The sequence below is a fragment of the Cupressus sempervirens genome, chromosome 9 (assembly GCF_028749045.1).
Source record: "Cupressus sempervirens isolate cs-2001-9-10 chromosome 9, ASM2874904v1, whole genome shotgun sequence".
Lineage (NCBI taxonomy): Eukaryota > Viridiplantae > Streptophyta > Pinopsida > Cupressales > Cupressaceae > Cupressus > Cupressus sempervirens.
The window spans coordinates 387,382,917-387,403,701 of record NC_143126.1 but is presented as its reverse complement, the minus strand read 5'-3'; the positions used below and the strand labels follow the sequence as shown (position 1 = coordinate 387,403,701).

The 20,785-nt window shown below is 37.8% G+C and overlaps 1 protein-coding gene across 1 annotated transcript in view; it reads right to left on the bottom strand.

Annotated features, from left to right (window-relative positions):
- Positions 1–11,579, bottom strand: part of LOC149538889 (general transcription and DNA repair factor IIH subunit TFB2-like) — a 189,645-nt gene extending 178,066 nt beyond the window's left edge. The window contains exon 1 of the transcript XR_016356128.1: positions 11,483–11,579. The gene's annotated coding sequence lies outside the window, so the exon portion shown is untranslated. The remainder of the gene's footprint in view (positions 1–11,482) is intronic.
- Positions 11,580–20,785: the final 9,206 nt, after the last annotated feature.

Here is a 20,785-nt window from a genome sequence, read left to right as displayed (position 1 = left end):
CTTAAAGGTGCAAATCCCATGAGTTCGCAAACCTCTAACCAAGTGCCACCTCAATAATAGACAACTGATACCTCAACACAAAAAGGACCTCAAAGACGTCCCATGAATAAAGACAGAAAATTTTCACCCCTAGGGATACCACTTGATACCGTACTTCAACAATTGCTCAAAAATAATTTCTTACAGTTACCCCTAGTTAAGGATGAACCACTAAACAAACCCCCTTGGTGGGATGATAACAATTTTTGTGACTACCATCGTACAAAGGGTCACAAGACCACTTCGTGTTTCCATCTTAAACATGATATCTAATATCTAATCAATGATGGAGTAGTTAACGTAGACCCTTCACTATTGCCCTCCAACTCTGATCATACCATTTTCAAGGATTCTTTGGGAACCATGGTAAAGGGAAAGCCTCCAACTCAAAGTCAAACTCACGGGGTAATGTCAATTACACTCACATTGGGTACGACTACACCATCAATTGCTTTAATGAGTTGAACTCACACGTCTACATTTACCTTAAAGAACAAAGATCCTCATTGTGTTGTCACCACACGTCAACCTAGAGCCCTTGCTAGACTTACAGCTCCTAATAGGCCTATTGCTCCCACAAGACATATAACTTCTTCTAATTACAACCTTGTTGACCAGCTTGGCAGGACTCCTGCACAAATATCCATCCTAGATTTCCTCGTGTCACATGTCACCTTTTCGCCTTGAGATGTCTCTAGAGATAGACCTAATCGTAATGATCCCCTCCAACTTGAGGTCTTCATTCATAAAGCTAAGGTTAGACGTGTCTTGATAGATGGTGGAAAGGACTAAACATTTGTACACTAAAAGTTGTCAAAGGTCTTAGTTACTCTGAAGAGGATGTGGATCCTTCCAATAGAATCACAATAAAATCCTATGATGATAGTTGGGTAAATACATACCCAACTATCTCACCAAGTGATGAGTGTCCGAAGGTGTGCAAATCCCCACCCCAACACTCATGATAAAACAACACTCACTGGAGCACATCACGATGATGAGAATCTCTCAAGATTCGATAGGCACATGTAAGGGACCTTACACATGGCACGGCTACACCATGCTCACAAAGATAGAACTAGGGTTGGATGAGAACGCAAAGACTCAAGGGTGAAACAGAAAGACAGAAGAGAGTGGATTGGGTAACTAGACAATTAACCAGCTCCAACTCAATCCAATGCTTAAAACGTCCAAAATCTAGACAGCACTAAAAATTTCAGCAAAGTAAATTTCTGCCCAAAACCAAAGTTTATCAAAAACTATAAGATTGAAAACCGGCCATTGAGAAAATAGGCTCAAACAAGCAGAAATCAAATAAAATTTTACTTTCAGGAAAACCCAAAAAAACAGCCAGCATTTCTATTCAAAAACTTGCATTTAAAACCATCAAAAACAAGAAAAATGCATGTGGAATCCCAACCGGGATAACACACTGAACAAAAATAGGTATGGACATAGATCCACATACCCTAAGCCTAATCAAGCAAGAACTGAAACGAAAACCTTCAAAATAGAATTTAAATCACAAATCCTACCTCACAAATGAACGAACAACTCCAAGAAACTGAAGAAAAGAGGTAGAATAACAAGTACCCTACCGATTCTACCAAGAAGCTCGGCAAACAACGGCCTACCCACTGCCAACACTATGCAACAGACCTTGCTGAATTCTACTAGGCAAAACTCCCAGATCTAGCAAAACGATAATCCACGAGAAGAGAGTCTAAAAAACAACTTTGAACTTGCTCCCCAAAAGTTGCCCAAGTATGCATGAATGAATTTTACGAAGGCAAAAGTTTGCTTTATAAAGCAAAAATCGTCCACAAGGATAAGATTTGGGGTAATTTAATATAATTTTCAAAAATTAGAAACTTTATCAAAAGTTCAAAACCCATCACTTGAATCTGCCAACACAAACAAGTGATTGAAGACGAATGAGTTAGATCCCGCCATTAGAACTATGTGCATGAATAAACCATCTACTCACTAAAATAAAATAATTAATTAATTGATTTAAAATAAATTTAATTAATTAATTTAAAATAATATTTATTTAATTAAAACCTAAAAATCCTAAAAATTTGAATGATCCAAAAGACTTGGAAAATCCATCCATAGCCAATTGGCCAAAAACCAAAAAGATTAAATCTAGCAAAAAGCCTATAGAGACATAAACACAAAGATCCTAAGCAAATCTAGAAACACGAACAGAATTTAGACGGCTGGTCTAAACACAAGGAAAACTAGGTTAACTTTGACAACCAAAAGGTAATCTAATCTATAAAAAGAAAGATACGTTGCCCACACCGGAGACAACATTGGCTCAACAGAATGCTATGTTACCCCAGGTTTCCTGGATGGGGGGACATGGGGATGGGGAAACGGGTTTTCGAGACATTTTTTTTTCTCGGAGTAGGGGACGGCAGGGGACGGCAGTGGGAACAGCTATATAAATAGTAGGAAAAATTAAAAATATACAGGGAAGTTTTAAATAGTCATATAAAAACATGGATAACGCATGCTTATATAAATTATAGAACCTTAACATATAATGTTTGTGTTAAATAATTTAACTTTAGAGTTCACATGAGAGTGTAAATCAAACAAATTATCAAAACTGAAACATTAATTTTATGGAACAGCCAAGGGAAAGGTTTCCGGAAGTTTTCGAGTATCCGAGACAGGGGGATGTCGGGATGAGGTCTATTTTTGTTGGAAACGCGTCCTCGGGTAACATAGACAGAATGGTCAAATCACTATCTCCATTGTCGTTGTCAAAGCTAGAAGTCTTGCACACTTTACACAACCCGTCAAGTGCAGTGGTACAAATATCAAAGTTGAAGCAACATGTATAATTAGCATAGATATCCATCTAGAACATATCTATTAAACCACCTATGCATAAACTCCATAACATGACATCTCAAATGTCCACAATACTCACATTAGGTAGGTAAAACAGTAAACAGCATATCAAAATGAATCTAACATACCACAACATTTCCAAGATGAATCAAGATGTCTAAACAGCATGATCCATCAGATACATAACATAAAATAAGGTACATAACGCATAAACCATCATTTATCAATATCCAAATACCGAACTATAAAGTAAATGTCATCCACATATGAAATAATAACATAATGGTCATCACTAGAGTATCTCAAGTATCTCCAAGAACAAAATGGAACACTGTATCAAAATGACAACATGAGAGGCACTACAATATCCACTACCTCGAATTGATGATTTACTTGATCAGATGAAAGAGGCAACAATGTTCTCCAAGATCGACCTTCGGTTAGGGTACCATTAGTTAAGGATAAAGGATGAGGATATACCAAAAATAGGATTTCAAACTAGATATGGGCATTATGGATTTACAGTAATACCTTTCAAGCTAACTAATGCACCAGCTGCTTTTATGAACTTAATGAATGGTGTCTTTCATGATTATCTAGATAAGTTTGTGATAGTTTTTCTAGATGACATTCTAATATGTTGTCCTGCATTTTGTCATCACAAAATGTTGGTAATAGCATAAAACTTTTCCAAGCTAGTTTTGCATTTCTCTAAGCTTGAATTTGATATTTAATTGTTTAATGTTGATCGATCGATCCATTTCAATTTGTATGGTGTCTATGGTGCTCTAGCTACCTTTGCTTATCAAACTGTTTTACTGAAGACCTTCGTCAAGTTTTTTTCGTTTTGCTTTCTGTCAAGCCTTTGCTTGATTTTTGAAGCCTTCATCATCTATTTTTTGTTTTTGAGTTTATGTTTTCTTGTTTTTAGTCTTTTTGTTTTGCTCATGTCATGCCTTTCATTTTTCCCTTCGATTCGATCTAACCTAGAGGTCAATCGGGGTTGTCAGTCAAGAGTTATGTTCATTTTAATGCCTCATAAGTGGACATTTTAGGTGCAACAACACGAATTAAAAATATGATGTTATATTTTCAAATTGACATTCACTTTTTGAAAAATATAACATAATATTCAATTTTTGTTATGTTTTTTTGTTACTTTTACTTTAAATTTATAACTTAAAGTGACTATAGTGCACTTTAAATTTGTAACATATTGCAGTCTGGTAAGAAGACCTCATAGTCTTCCATCTACCAATGGAATAGCCCGTTAAGGGAGCTAGTTTCATCTTCTAAGAAATTTCCCAATCTTAATATGCCTTCCTCGTCAGGTTCTACCCCTTTATCCTTGTCCCATTCTCGGCCATCTTCTTCTGAATCTGAGGCTAACTCTTGACTCACTATCTAGCTTTGAAGATCAATTACATATTTCCGTCCTTCTACTTGAATGGAGAGAGAGTATTCTTCTTCCACTTGTGATTAGCTTTAGTTGTACTAAGCCACCCTCTTCCCAAAAGTACACCATACCCTTTCTTTTCTAAAGAAATGACTATGAAATCCAAGAAGAGATAGCTTCTCAATCATGACTTTTTGTCCCATCAATTTTCCAATGGGCTTGATTCTGTGTTGGTCTACTCCTACAAGTTGGAATGTAGGTGGCCAGAGGGTTGGTTTCCCCAAGGCTTTCCAAGTCTCTCAAATAAATTTTACACCAAACCCTCTATCCACAATAGTGCTTGTTAATTTGCAGCCCATTATTTCCATTTCTACAATGGCAGGTGTCCTTCCGACTCCTATTGTGAATATTGTATTCATCTCTTTCTTTCCTCTTTTTTCCTCCTTTTCTTCCTTCTTGGATTTATTCTCCTCTTGATTACTTCCTCCTTTTGTAATGGCAACCTTCAATTATAGTAGAGTTTCCAATAAATCAGCTACCCTCACCAGTATGGTGGCTTGTAAATTCTGATAAATAATGTTTGCTTCTGATGTTGATTTTATAGAAAGTGGGTTTTCAGTGCTAACTTATCCTTCCTTCTTCCTTGCTTCTTGGATGTCTTTTCTTGCCTCCTTTAATTTCTCATTCTTCGTACTCACATCAGTATATGTGAGTCTTCTGGCTTGTGTCCTTGTAATGGCCAAAATTTCTCCCCTCCACTCTGAAATATCAATCATGTTTACCCTTTTCTATCTAGGGAAGTTTACATCTTTGTAATTGCTAGGTCCACACCATTTACACAACATCCCCCCACTTCGTCCTCCACTTTGGCAGTCATGTGCAAAATGACCCTATTCATTACTCTAACATTGAATCATGGGGGAATCCCCAAGCATCGTACTAGATGTGGCTTCGAGGTTTATCGATATTGTTGTTATTATTACTTCCTCGTCGAGTGTTGTGGTACCCTCCAAGCGAGGCCTCCATATTTGTATTTCTTGGTGGTGCGGAAGGGGATGTGCTTTGTTCACCTTGGGTAAAGAATACCTGGGTGCTTCTTGCCTTTAGGATATAAGGGCACTCATTAATGGAGTGTCCTAGTACCTAGTATATGTCGCAAAATGCCTTGTTTGGACAATTGACTTTTGTGTGGCCCTCCAACTAGCTATTCTTTCCCAGCCACCATCACATTCATCATTTGTATCATATCTCTTCTTAAGGCTTGTATTGTTCTGGATTCTTCTCCACTATCTCCTTCTGTACTATCACTATCACTCTCGTGCTTCCTTCCTTTTGAGGTCTTGCCTTCGCTTTCAATCTATGTATGAGGATGGTGGTACCACCTTCAATTTCCTCCACTGGGATGGGGTTAGTCCTTCAATGAACCACCATTTTTTCAATCCATCTGCCAGTTTATTCTCCAATTTGCCTATTAGTCCCTCTAGTCTCCACCTGTAGGCTTGTACCAGAGTTTCGAAAATCACCCAAAAATCACCTGAATCACAATTTGGCGAGTCGATTCAACCAAGCCGATTTTTTATGCCTTGTGAATCAAAATCAGCAATTTTTTGGCATGAATTGCCGATTCAGGCGATTCATGCCAAAAATCACTAGAATCGGCCTCGTGAATCAATCACGACAGCCCAATAAGTTGCATTGAATTTTTTTTTTAAAATACATATTTTTATTCTTTTCTTTTTAGCCTTTCCTCTTTGATTTAACCCTAAAGGGCCTTCTAATTGTTAAGCATGAGTAGAAGAGAGGAAAAGTGAGAGAATAAGAAAAAGGAAAAACCACAAGTTTCCAACCAACAAGAAGAAAGAGCACCAAAGAAATCAGAAGTCCATCTGGGGAGGCCATAAATTGCATTGGGAGCATTAAGGAGTCAATATCAACACTCCTCAACTCATTTGCAAGAGGTTAGTGCTGATTTTTTTTTGCATATTAGTGTATTATGCATTTGTTAAAAAATTTTAATTTTCATTTGTTTTTTAGTTTTACTAAATTGCAAACTAGGGTTCGTTGTTTTGTAGCTTTTGTTTATTAGTTTCAAACTTTGATATTTTACATGATTTTTTTTATTGCAGCAGCCCTTTGCTTTCATTTTCCACAATGGGTAAAAAAGATGAATGTTGGAAATATAACAAAGAGTTTCCTGGAAGAACCAAATTCAAACAAAATGTATATTTTGTAAAGAAAAAATAATTTTTGGAGGTATTTATAGATTGAAATACCACATTGCTGCTATACCTGGACATAATGTTATAATTTGCACTCAACAAACTGCTGAGGCAAAATGCACTTGTTTAGTGTCATTAGAAAAAATTGAACAAGAAAAATTGAATAAGAAAATGCAACTTGAAGGGTTAAGGGCTATTGGCTCCCATGCTCCCGTAGCTACATCTACATCTGCATCAGCTTCCGCATCCATAGGTTGTGTTGGAGAGGGTTCTTCCAGGCCTCCTTTTCGTCCTAGTTCTAGTGCTAGTGCTAGTCGGTCTTATACTGAGACTGAGTCCAACTCCAACCTATTGCAGCCTAGAGTGCGAAAAAATAGAATGGATAGTTACTTTGTGCCCCGCACTACTGGCTCCCAACCCACGCTTGAGGGCATGTTTGAACAAGGAGATTCATGATGCTGCCAGAAAAGAGATTTGCAAATTTTGGTACTTTTGCAACATTCCATTTGTTGCAGCTACGTAATTGATTCTTTTTTCTTTGTTTTCTTTAAGGTTAAACTTAAAAGTAAAAGTAAAACTTTAATTATATCTACTTGTTTTATGATTCATTGACCAATCATAGATTCGCTTTACAAGCTTAAATAATGATTTGAGTCTTTGACATCTAAATTTCTAATCATTATCTATTTGTGACAGGGCTCCTTATTGGCAAAACATGATTGATGCAGTTGTTATTTGTGGTCCAGGGTTTAAAGCCCTAATTGAGGCTGAGTTGAGTAGATACCTCTTGGATGATATGGTAGAGGATATGAGGGTTGAGCTTGAGGAGAACTGAAAATAGTGGATCAAAAAGGGTTACACCATCATGACTGATGGTTGGATAGATAGGAGGAATAGAACACTCCTCAATTTTCTTGTATCCTGTGAAGGTGATTGATCATTCTTCTTTCCTACATACATAATTGTGAATCGTGATTGAGTATTTCAAATTTTGATTTGTTGATTGCTAATTTGTTGATGATCCATTATAATTCATTGTTTTGTAGGATATACCATGTTTCTCAAATCCATTGATGTTTCCGCCCATATAAGAAACACCACATACTTATGTGAGGTTATTGAGGAAGTCATGGCAGAGGTGGGAGAATAACATGTGGTGCAGGTAGTGACGAATAATGCATCAAGTTATGTTGTTGCAGGTAAACTTCTAACTTTTCAAGTTTTGAAAATAAATTTATTTGAATTTTGATTTTTTTCTAATTCTAAGTTTCTTAAGTTCTAACATGTTTGAAATTTGAATTTCTAATTAACTTAAAATTGTTGTAGGTAAACTTTTGACGTGCGGCACACTGCATTGACCTCATGTTGGAGGAAATTGGAAAGCTTGAGTGGGTCAAGTCATGTGTTGAAAGGGCAAAAAATATATGCAAGTTTATTTATAATCATTCATTTGTCCTTAGCACAATGAGGAAGTACACAGGAGGCAAGGAGTTAGCTCGTCCAAGCATCACGAGGTTTGCCTCGAATTTCATCACACTACAATCCTTGTTGACATCAAGGGACGATTTGAGGAGCATGTCTGTTGTGCGGGAGTGGATTTCATCTTCCTACGCTGCAACCACTGCAGGGGTAGATGTGGTGAATTGCATATTTGATGATGATGATTTTTGGAAACCTACTAGAGAAATCCTTAAGGTAAATTCATTGCAATTTAACATTTAGTATTTTACAGTTTACTATTTAGTTTTTAATATTTAATATTTAATTATTTAATGATTTAGTTTTATTTTAAGTTATATTATTTTATATTTAAGTTTTGACTCAAAATTTCGTTTTACTTTATATGTAGGTCATTGAGCCCCTTGTATCTCTCCTACGAACTACTGATGGGGAGGAGCCCTCTATGGGCTACATATATGAGGGCATGGATAGGGCCAAGGAGGCCATTAGAGACCAGTATGCAGGAGTGCAGGAGAAGTATGCCCCTATTTGGGATATCATTGATAAGAGATGGCAGAATCAACTCCATCGACCCATCCATGCAGTAGCTTACTTTTTGAATCCGGCATTTCGTTTCCGTCTTGACTTCAAGGCGGATGAAGAGTTTCTCACCGACTTATATACAGTGATCCAGAGGTTGAGTAGTGATGAGGATAGTGCAACTACAATCATTGAACTCGACAAGTTCAATAATAAAGAAGGGCCACTTTTCTCTGGTAGGATGGCCATAGATGCTCGGGCAACAATACAACCAGGTAAAAATTAAATAATATATTCAATGTTCATGAATCTAAAGTTTATGACTTATAAGTTGTGCATTTTAAATTTTAATTGTTGATTATGTAATTTTAGAGTTGTAAATGAGACTAATTGTTTTTTTTTCCCTTATTTCAGATAGATGGTGGCAAATGTTTGGGGCCACAACCCCAAAACTTCAAAAAATTGCAATCCGTATTCTGAGTCAGCCAAGCAGTGCTTCTGGATGTGAGCACAGTTGGTCCATGTTCAAGCACATCCACTCGAAGAGGAGAAATAGGTTGACTGTGCAGAGGTTGAATGATCTTGTCTTTGTTCATTACAACCTTCATCTTAGGATTAGATAGATTTTGGGCACTGACTCCTCTTCAATCATTCTGGAGGAGATTGATCCAGAATCAAAGTGGCTCACAGAGGTTGTGGATCCAGTCTTCATTGAGGAAGACAGTGCGTGGGTTGACAAGGAGGATATAGAGGCTGAGGCTGTGGCCATGGCAAAGGAGGCAGCTAGAGCACGTTCAGGCACTGGTAGACGCACACGTGCATGCACAAACACAGGTCGTAGCGATGTTGTTCGTGAGCCCATCTTACATGTGGGGGATATGGCTTGGCGGTCCTCTAGGACCTACCTTAGACAGCTTTATAGTAGGCAGACTAGATACTCAAAGGCTGAGGTTGAGGCTGCGGCCGAGCTTGAGGATGATGATGAGGCTTGAGCTAGAGCCTTGTTTTTTTATTTTGTTTACAGATATTGATACTGAATCACTGATAGACATAGGTTTCATGGATCTTCATCTTAGATTCTTACATACATTTATGATTTGATGTCTTATGGATCTTCATCTTACATACATTCTATGATTTGAATCATTATGATCATTTGATTCTATTTACTTCAGCTAGCCTACAATTTACATTTTACATAACATAGTTATGTATGTGATGGATTTTATGTTCCATGTTTATGTATGTTAAGTTTTAACTTCTATTTAATGATGTTATAGTGTGTTTAAGTTATATTCAATAAAGGGTGCATGAAATAAGTTTTAAATTGTTAAATCTCTAAATTTAAAGGGTGTTTTCAAATTTGCCAATTCATGGCCGATTCACGATTCGATTTGGCCTTGTTGATTTCGATACGATTCTGATTCTCGTTACTTTGGCTCATACAGATTAATCCATCCCTTTTCTGGTATTATATATTTTGGTGACTTTCATCATCATCTTGTAATAATCTAAACTCTTCTTCAAAGGTCGTTCTAAGATCTTTCCATGATGTTTCCTTGGCAACCTCCAACTCTGTATACCAGTCAATGGCAACCCCCCTCAGGGTGGCCAAAAATGCTCTTAACCAATCATCTTTGTCATTCTCTTCATATGCTTGTCATATTGTTATATAGATCTTGTAGTAACATATTGGATTGTCTTACCCATCACCTATGAATCTAGGAAGTTTTTGTTTCTCTGTTATTCCTGCCATTCTAGTCTGCTAACTACTACGTTGTGAGTTTACCGCAAGCAAAGTTATCTCTCCTCATTTTGTTTGTACCTCTTCTTCAATCCAATTGGAGCTTTCTTGGTTGCTTGTTCGGTGCTCTCTTCATGTTGATGTTTCCGGGTTTGTTACGAAATTTAAGTTTTAGTACATTTTAAGCTGTTGAATTTTTATTGAGTCCTTGCCAAGCATTTATTGAGATATTGCTAAGTCAAAAAAATTGAGCTTGTCAAGTATGCTTTGAGTTTGAGACTGTGAACTATGATGATAACCTATTTTTTTAATCATTTAATATGTTATTTACTTTTTGCAGCGCTATTGAAGGTTACAAAAAATTATAAAAAACAGTTCAAACTCTGAATTTTGACCGTACCAAAATCTTAAGAGCATAAGATATGCATCTATAGAAAATTTGGTGCCCTCTTGAGATGACAAACCTCTTTAAGAAGTGTGGAGTGCACCTACAACAACAAATCTGAATATGAAAAGTATCATTGTATTCGTCTTGGTTTCAAGAATCCTTGCCATTGTTAAATTACCTTTCCAATGACACTGCCACTCCATAAAAGTAAATTCCAAGGTGTTGCAGAGGACCAAAAAAGGGACATTACGATACAGTTGTCAAAAACATGCTCTAGATGTTGATGTAACCCCCTATCACAAATGCAGCCTCCTTATTGCAGCCACCCCTTCCTTCTACATTGTACACCTGTAGAAGCTATACAACTACCTAATAGCTCTCACAACTACCCATTTATTGTGTTTTTACTTGTCAACACTAATTACAAGATCTGCAATTTTTACACTAGTACATCCTAAGGGTGGGAATTTTGTCATTATGAAATTACAAAAATTGTTGAATTTGATTTCCAGTTCAGTATATCAACACAGTGTCATTATTTAGCAATCAATAATTAGTATTAAAAGCACACATGAGGGTTTCATCATTTAATTTTACAATATTGTTGTTTGATATTCTTGTTGATATCCTATTGTCCATGGAAAAGGATATCTCAAAATGTAGCAAATTTAATTTTCATTCACAATCCCAACCTTTTCCAATTACCTTTAAAAAGTAAAATCATAGTCAAAGAACAACATTATTCTTTCGTCCTTACCACTTAATTATTCTCATCAGATGTAGAACTTCGTAACCCAAACATAAATGTACTACTAGAATTCATATTTAGATAGAACTGATAAAGATTTAACCTTGTTAAGGTGAGAGGGTGGACCTTTCCAAGCCTTCAAGAAATACTTTAAGTTTCAACAGCCTATCAATTGCTTCTTTATGTTCTGTGACTTCATTTGGAAATTTCCATCCAACCATTTCTTTATCACACACAATAGTGTCAATATATAATAAATGCAGAACATATTGCTTGCACAAAGGAGGCATAGACCTGTTAAGTTAAAATATGTCAAAATAAAAATTGAAACATCATATAGAATAGACATTACACTTACATATCAGGACAAAATTCTTTAGAAATGTCTCCCTTAATTCAACAATTCAAATGTTATACTCTCATTTGAACATGAATCTACATTGGTTATGACTGTAAGTAATGAGAACTTATCGACATTCTAAACCAAATAAATTACATTTTATTATCAAGATGAAATATATAATTGCTGAGATGGTTACAAAATTTAAAAAGCCCAGAGCTGAAAACGTAAACATAAAACCTGTGGGAATATAACAAGAAGTACAGAAGTGGACATATACAAATTAGGGAACTAAGAAATAAATAAAGGGAAAAGGAAGTCAAAGCTTCAAGGATAGCATAGGATTATCATTTTTTGTTTTTTCAATAATAGAAGCATAGAAAAGCCTATTAAGTCCAAATAAATCATGAGAGCACTACTATTTTCAAATTCTGTCCAGTGGAAGCCTATTTTAAATTCCAAGTAAAGAATGAGATCACTAGTATTTTTCCAGCTAAGGATTATGTGCAGTCCATCAAACTCGAAAGTTCCAATTCTATCCACTAGCTATCCCTTCAATTCATTTATTTGGATCAATGTCCACTCTTGATCTGATGGACCGAAATCAACCATAAGGAACTTTATTGCACAACCCTTTTTGCAGCTAAGTGTTTCTTATTGCTGTGGATAAACTCAGGAAACTACCATTTTTCTTTGCTATTGGCAAGGAACTGGTTTTTAGCCTCTCATTGGTTAAAAAATGCTTTTATACTCATCTCAAAAGTTGCAGGCAGTTAACTTGTTTGTTCAAGCAAATTTGTATTGTCATCTAGATGTTTCTCCAATAATATAAATTTATAGCAAATAGATTGATACATCTTTGATATGCAGATTGACATTTGTATTTTTGCTTCTAATTCCCTTGTTAGCCTGTGCACATTGTATACTAGTATGGATATTTGCAAGGGTAATGTAGATAGAGATTTCTTTGGACTTCATCTGATCAAAAAATATGTTGTTCTCTTTTTGAGGAATTCTAGCAGCAGAAAAATCTTTGGGATTTTCTGGGGTTTCCTTGTTTCGGCAGAAGGAAAAGGGACTTTAGCCCTAACTGTAGTAAGCTCAAAGATTGTAATGTTAGGAGGGAAATGAGGGATTAACGCCAAACTCTTTAGGGGAGAAATCAGCAAACAGGGATTGTAAGTTTTTCCTGTCAAAAGATTGTCTGCAATAAAGCACCTTAGTCAGATGTTTCAAAGGGTGTGTTTGCTTGTTGGAGGTGTTGGAGCTGTATGAACGAGGCAAATAAAGGGAGCACTGGAATTCTTCAATGTCTGTGCAGTAGTGTATAGGTGTAAAACTGCATCAAATAAAATGCAAGAGATTTTGAAAATGCAATTCATATTATATTGCCAGATGGAGTTCTACAAGAGCAATTATCAGCCAACCAAACCATTCACTTGGTGTAGCTCTATAGAAAGATATCAGCATCAATTAAAGGAGTAACAAAGATATAACAAAAAAAGGCAAAACATGCAGCATTGAAATATCATTACTATTACTAAAATTTATTTAGTAATGTGTACAAACATAATTATGGCTACATAGTTTATTTACTGTTTTTAAATGCTTGCTTAGAATTTTAATACAATTACAAACTATTAAATAACTATCCTCATCAAGTCTAAGGGTCTTAGTTCTGTAACTTCTGATTGGAGAGTTTTTCACTTGAAAATTGGCCACACCATGAGCATTAGTCTATTTCATGTCCTTGATGATTATTTGCGCTACAATATTTTTTATCTTCTGTTTTGATTGTTTCTATAATTTACCTAAGAAATATTACTTTAATACCTTTCAAACTATGAGGAATTATCTCTTAGAAACTAGTCACTGTGTCTAGTGGAATTTGAACATCCCTATAAAGAGATTTTGTTTCAATGCTGACAAATCTGCCAATTTAATTGTTTCCATAAACCTAGAGTCTAGTGCAGCATCTTCATATAGCAGAGATTCAAACCTTTGTCTACCTAACTCTTAGAAATTGAACAAAAATAACTACAGTCTATAAAGTTATAGAAGACTCCCCATTTGTGAGCATTGTGACCCTGATCAAATTGTTTTGAGCAAGGAGGCACAACCTACAAATCTATGAGAAAAGGTTTAAGGAAGCTTTAATGTTTCTGAAATTATCTATTCCTGTTAAGTGTGAGAAGTTAAGAGTCATGGTAGCTTCAACATTGTCAAAGAGTCTCTCAAAAACAAATATTGTAATATGCCCCCTTGATCTGATGTCTTTGGTGCCTTTTCCACTCACTGTAATTTTGTCAAACAGTTTCCTTGCAAGCTGATTACTGAGTTTTTTATTTGCTCTCAGTTCGCAATTGCATAGTTTTTGTTGTTATTATTTGCTAATTCATTTTAAGATTTTATTTCATACAGAAAAAAATACTGTTGGGTGGATATTTTGCAACCAACAGTTTATGCAAATTCAGTCGCAAAATAGGTAGACCAGCCACAACATGTGATTTACAGTCTCTTCCACATTTAAGGGAAGACTCTCCCTTCTCACCATTCCTTGGATAAACTCAAGGTAAGCAAGAAGTTCAAGGTTTTTTGAAGGGTGTTACTAATATTCTTTCCTCTTGTTTCAGGAAAGAATCCACTTACTCGCAGAGCAGGCAATGGGCAAGAAGAAAGTCTTAAGTACACTTTTATCTAATAGCTAGAAATGGTGATACTGATATACCAACCCCAACTCAAAGGCTAATTGAAAGCGTATTGGTTTGGCTCTAAGTCTTGTTTTAGTCTAGTCTATAAGAAAAACTTGTACAATTGGGGTAAAAATACTTCTAGAAGTAGGGAAATCCATAAGGTATCACAAGCTACAGTCAAAGCCTCTAGTTTATGTATTACCAAAATTTCTCCAAGTCAAAGCTTCGGCTCCAATTGCTTTTAACTCGCCATGCTCTATTATTAAACACACAATAATAACATCAATCAAAGACAATAGGCACAAATTACAATCAAAGCTTCTAATTTGCTCTATTACAATTGCTCTCAATCAAAGTTTTGGCTCCAATTGTTTCTTTGTATTCACTTTTCTTCCAAATTGGTACTACATGATCAAAGTTATGCTTGCACAAGTTTGGCAAAGATTACTTGCATAAAATAAAAGAGGATTTTTACAATGAGGGGGGTACTCCTTATATAGGAAAAAGCAATGAGAGAAAGGAGAAAAAAGTGGGAGCAAGTCAACCATCTTGACTCGGTCAAACTAGCAAAGAAGATTTATTGGATTACATTTACTGAAGGTTTTTATAATCAAATTACATGCAATTAGATTACATGTAATCTAATCTTCTGAAACTATAACAAGATGAAGAAAAAGTTGGAACTACTGTGTAATGTTTCATATGGTTTCAATAATGTTTCCGAAAGTTTCAGAGATGCTCTCGAACGGTTTTGGTAGTGTTCCCGAAAGTTTTGAAGATGCTTCCAAAAAGTTTCTGCTCTAATACCACTGTAACGTTCTATTCTAGAGTTTCCTTTTGAAGTCCCGTAGTATGCTTCAGGTAGTCTTGTCATGTGCTTCAAGTAGTCTGGTTGTGTGCTCCAAGTAGTATCCCTCAGTGCTTTGGGTGGCCAATGCTTCAGGTCAGTGCTTCAGGTAGTTCTCCCTCAGTGCTTCGGGTGGCCAATGCTTCAAGTCAGTGCTTCGGGTCAATGCTTCAGGTGTGTGCTTCAGGTCAGTGTTTTGGTCAGTGCTTCGGGTGGTCAGGGCTTCGGTCAGTGCTTTGGGTCAGTGCTTCGGGTGGCCAATGCTTTAGGTCAGTGCTTCAGGTCAGTGCTTTAGTCAGTGCTTCAAGTCAGTGCTTTGGATAAGTGCTTTGGGTCAGTGCTTCAGGTGGCCAGTGCTTCAAGTAGTTCCTCTAGGTGGCGATGCACAATGGAGTGAGGTCGTACAGAAATGTTGGAGCACAAGGAGGTGGTACGACAAGGAGCAGGCAGTGAGAAGTCGTACAGTGCAGGAACAAGTGACTGTATGGTGGTGTTCGGGTGACTGTACGGTAGTGGATTGAAGGGTCGTACAATGACAAGGGAAGAGGCAGTTGTGCAGTGGAGGTGGAGGGGCAATTGTGCGGGATGGAAATAATGAGGCCGTATGGTGAGAAGGACAGTCGTATGGTATGGACAAAATAGAGGCCAAAAGGGAGGTATGGAAGATAGTGGTGTGCTGAGGTCGTACGTTCGTACAGTGATATAGGAGGTTGTACGGTGAAGTAAAGGTAATTACAGCAAGAAGGAAAAAAAAGAAGTTCGACAATGTTGTTCGCAATGTATAATGCAATATATTAAACACAAACACCTTGCAGGAAACCAAAGACTAGCTAGATACACACTTGCACCAATTAATAATGATATTTCGCATATAGACTCAAATAAGGAGATTAGAACACACATAACCTTCAATTAGATTTGCCAAAAGATGGTGCTCCAATTTGCTAGATCTGAGCGAAGTATTACAAACGACAGAATAGGGTGAGGGTTGAATCCCACCAAAATCGAATAAGCTAAGTAGGGAAGGTCTTCCACTTCCGACATGGCGAACAACAGAGAATCCCAACAGGAACAAAGTCCACACGGTGATATAGGAGGTTGTACGGTGAAGTAAAGGTAATTACGGCAAGGAGGAAAAAAAAGAAGTTCGGCAATGTCGTTCGCAATATAAAATGTAATATATTAAACACAAACACCTTGCAGGAAACCAAAGACTAGCTAGATACACACTTGCACCAATTAATAATGATATTTCGCATATAGACTCAAAAATGGAGATTAGAACACACATAACCTTCAATTAGATTTGTCAAAAGATGGTGCTTCGATTTTCCAGATTCAAGCAAAGTATTACAAGCGACAAAATAGGGTGAGGGTTGAATCCCACCGAAACTGAATAAGCCAAGTTGGGAAGTTCTTCCACTTCCGAAATGGCGAACAACAAAGAATGCCAACAGGAATTTGCAGTACAAAGAAATAATCCAAATTGCCTACCTACGACTACCTATAAGTCGTGCTTAAATACCCGTTGGGGAAAACCTTTCCGAGGGTGTACAAAGATAGCCAACGGCAACACTTACCAACAAAAACTAAAATAAAAATAGATCTGAGATATATTAAATCAATCGGAACCACAAATACAAATATTAACTTGGGCTCCATATTAATTAATTAAAGTAACTAATTAAAGGTCCTTTTATTATATTATTTAAATTCTGGGACCAGTTAATTAATTAATTTAATTTAATTATTACATTAAATTTTGGGGACATTACAAATCCTTGCTGCGTCATCAGACAAAACACCAACAACTCCAAGGTCCCAAATCAAACGTGCAGGCAAGATAAGTGAATTGTCATCAAACCTCACTTGCACCACACTGTCGTTAAGCATCCGATGCGCCATTCTGATATAAACATTGTCGTAGCCTTCAACAGGATTCTAGTGACACAAATTGATGAAATCTTTCACGTCATTATGTTCAAAAATCTCTTTGGGTATGACCACGCACACAGACGCTGATGCTAGCACAAACTTAGCCACTGCCACAATCACAATGACCACCATTATACTTTTGACGGATGAAACCTTGACAAAGAGAGCTTTAGTGGTGAGAATATCGAAAAAGGGAGCCTTGATTGTGAGTACCTCAACAACAGGAGCTTCAATGAATGGTGCCGCAATGATGGGAGCCTTAGCAAAGAGTACCTCTGTAAAGGGAATCTTGGCAGAAAAAACCTCAACAAAGAGTACCTTGACAGATAAAACCTCTGTGGCGCACAGAATCCCAATTGAAGCCTCGATGATGGATAGAGCCTCGACAACGAGCAATGTCTCAATGGTGACAAACATAGCTATTGCGACCGATGTAGCCACAAAGACGGACACACGATGATGATGGAGACAGCCATGACGCTGTCGACAAACACAACTACGGCGATGGATACGGACTTGGCATCGGTGACGGACATAATAGTGACGAATACGAACTCGACGATGGACACAGACTCAACATCGATGACGGATACAAAATTGACGTCAGTGATGGACACAACGGTGACGGACACGAACTCGACAACGAACATGGACTTGGCTTTGGTGACAAACATGACAATAGTGACGGACACAAACTCGATGACAGACACGAACTCAACGTCAGTGATGGACACAACGGTGTCGGACACAAGCTCAAGGTCAGTGATGGACATGACGGTGATGGACATGATGGTGATAGACACAAGGGTGACAAACACAATGATGATGAACATGACGTTACAAACACAACAATGGTAGACACAACGATGATGAACATGACGGTACAAACACAACAATGGTAGACACAACAACGGTGACAGACACGACGACGGTGACAAACATGACAATGGTGACAAACATGACAATGGTGACGGACGCGAACTTGACAATAGACACAGACTCGGCATCGGTGATGGACACAAACTTGGCGTCGATGACTAACATGACAATAACAGACACAAACTCGATGTCGATGATGGACATGATGGTGGTGGACACGATGGTGATAGACACAATGGTGACAAACACGACCGTGACAGACACAAACTCAACGACAGACACGGACTCGGCGTCGGTGACGGACACAACAATGTTGGATACAAACTCAGCGTCGGTGACGAACATAACGGTGATGGACATGATGGTGATAGACACAACGGTGACAAACACAATAGTGACAAACACGATGGTAATGAACACGATGATGGACTTGGCAATAGATATGGTTGCAGTGATGACAATGGACACAATGAAGATGACATACATGACGACAACAATGGTGTTGGACATAGCAACGGACAAGGTGGCAATGATGACAATGGACACAATGACAATGACGGATATGGCAACGATGACAACAACGAACACAACAATGATGACGATATACAACCTCAACAACGGACAAGACCACGATGATGGACATAGCTTCGATGATAGCCACAGAGCCTCAACAGCAGACACAACTTCTATGATGGACACAACTTCGGCAACTGATGAAACTTCCTCAGCAGATAGTGCCTTGGTGACAGGCACAATCTCAGGCACAACTTCAGTGATGGGTACAACTTGATTTGTCCATGTCTTCACAAGATCCATGCAAGAAACCTCTTCATTTTTTTGGTGTTCTCCCCCTATTGGTGTAGTAGAAAGATTTAGCAAATCCTCCTGGAGCAGCCCTATAATCATGCCTTCATTCTCCTCACATAAAGCATCATCCTTATCATTGTTAGTCATTTTATCCCACTTGTGCAAATGAGATATTAGTTTTTCTTCACAATGCTTGAAAACATTACTAACCAATCTCTATATTGCTATAGAGGGAATACATTCTAGATTACAAACAACCCATAACATAGATGTGATGGGTTGGGATATTTCATCCATCTCTTCAATGCACGAAATCATAAGACTCTCCATAGCAACTGAAATCTTAGTATCATGATCTTCCTTGATGGTGACCAAGAAGTAATGAAACATATTGTGAACCAAATTTTGCAATTCAAAATCTAAGAGAAGGTTACTTACTTTGACATTTGCACAATTCTCTAATATTTTAGATCTCCTACCAAAAGGGTCACTACTGAAATCATTAAGACTCTGAAAGTTTTCAACTATCAATTGCAATATCTCTATCATAGTGTTATCATCATACAGTGCTTTAGGAGCCAAAATTTTCAAGACCTCACTGAGACATGCTACTACTACCAATATTTTATCTTATCATAATGTCTCAAAAGCCTAGGTTGACTTAAAGCCTCCTTAATCAACGAGAGGATTCTCTCTATAAATCTTGAAGGTGATTGGTTCACCTGACACAAACTTCCAATATATCTAATGGAAGATCAACACCCTCACTAAGCTCTTTTCCAATCCTTTGTAGTGCCTTCAACCACCACTCTCCATCATTGTTTAGGGCCATAGTGTGATCCAAGTACCAAAATCTCTCAATCATCCCAACAGGCTGGCAAGATCACCAGCTCTAATACCACTGTAATGTTCCGTACGGTTTTGGTAATGTTCTCAAAAGTTTTGGAGATGCTCCCGAACGGTTTCAGTAATGTTCCTGAAAGTTTCGAAGATGCTCCCGAAAGGTTTCCACTCTGATACCACTATAATGTTTTGTTCTAGAGTTTCCTTATGAAATCCCATAGTATACTTCAGGTAGTCTTGTGTGCTTTAGGTAGTCTGGTTGTGTGCTCCAAGTAATATCCCTCAGTGCTTCGGGTGGCCAATGCTTCAGGTCAGTGCTTCAAGTAGTTCTCCCTCAATGCTTCGGGTGGCCAGTGCTTCAGGTCAGTACTTCGGGTCAATGCTTTGGGTCAATGCTTCAGGTCAGTGCTTCGGTCGGTGCTTCAGGTCAGTACTTCAGTGGTCAGGGCTTCGATCAGTGCTTTGAGTCAGTGCTTTAGGTGGCCAGTGCTTCAAGTCAGTACTTTAGGTCAGTGCTTCAGATCAGTGCTTCGGTGGCCAGTGCTTCGAGTGGCTAGTGCTTCAGGTCAATGCTTCGGGTAGTTCCTCTGGGTGGCGATGGACAATGGAGTGAGGCCGTACTACAATGTTGGAGCACAAGGAGGTTGTACAACAAGGAGCAGGCAGTGAGAAGCCGTACGTTGTAGGAACAAGTGACCGTACAGTCGTCTTCAGGTGACCGTATGGTAGTGGATTGAAGGGTTGTACGGTGACAAGGGAAGAGGCGGTCATATGTTGAAGGTGGGGGGCAATTGTGTAGAATGGAAATAATGAGGCTGTACGGTGGGAAGGATAGTTGTACAGTATGGACAAACTAGAGGACGAAAGGGAGGTACGAAAGATGGTAGTGTGCTGAGGTTGTACATTCGTACGGTAATACAAAAGGAGGTTGTACGATGAAGTAAAGGTAATTACGGCAAGGAGGAAAACAAAGAAGTTTGGCAATGCCGTTCGCAATGCAAAATGCAATATATTAAACACAAACACCTTGTAGGAAACCAAAGACCAGCTAGATATACACTT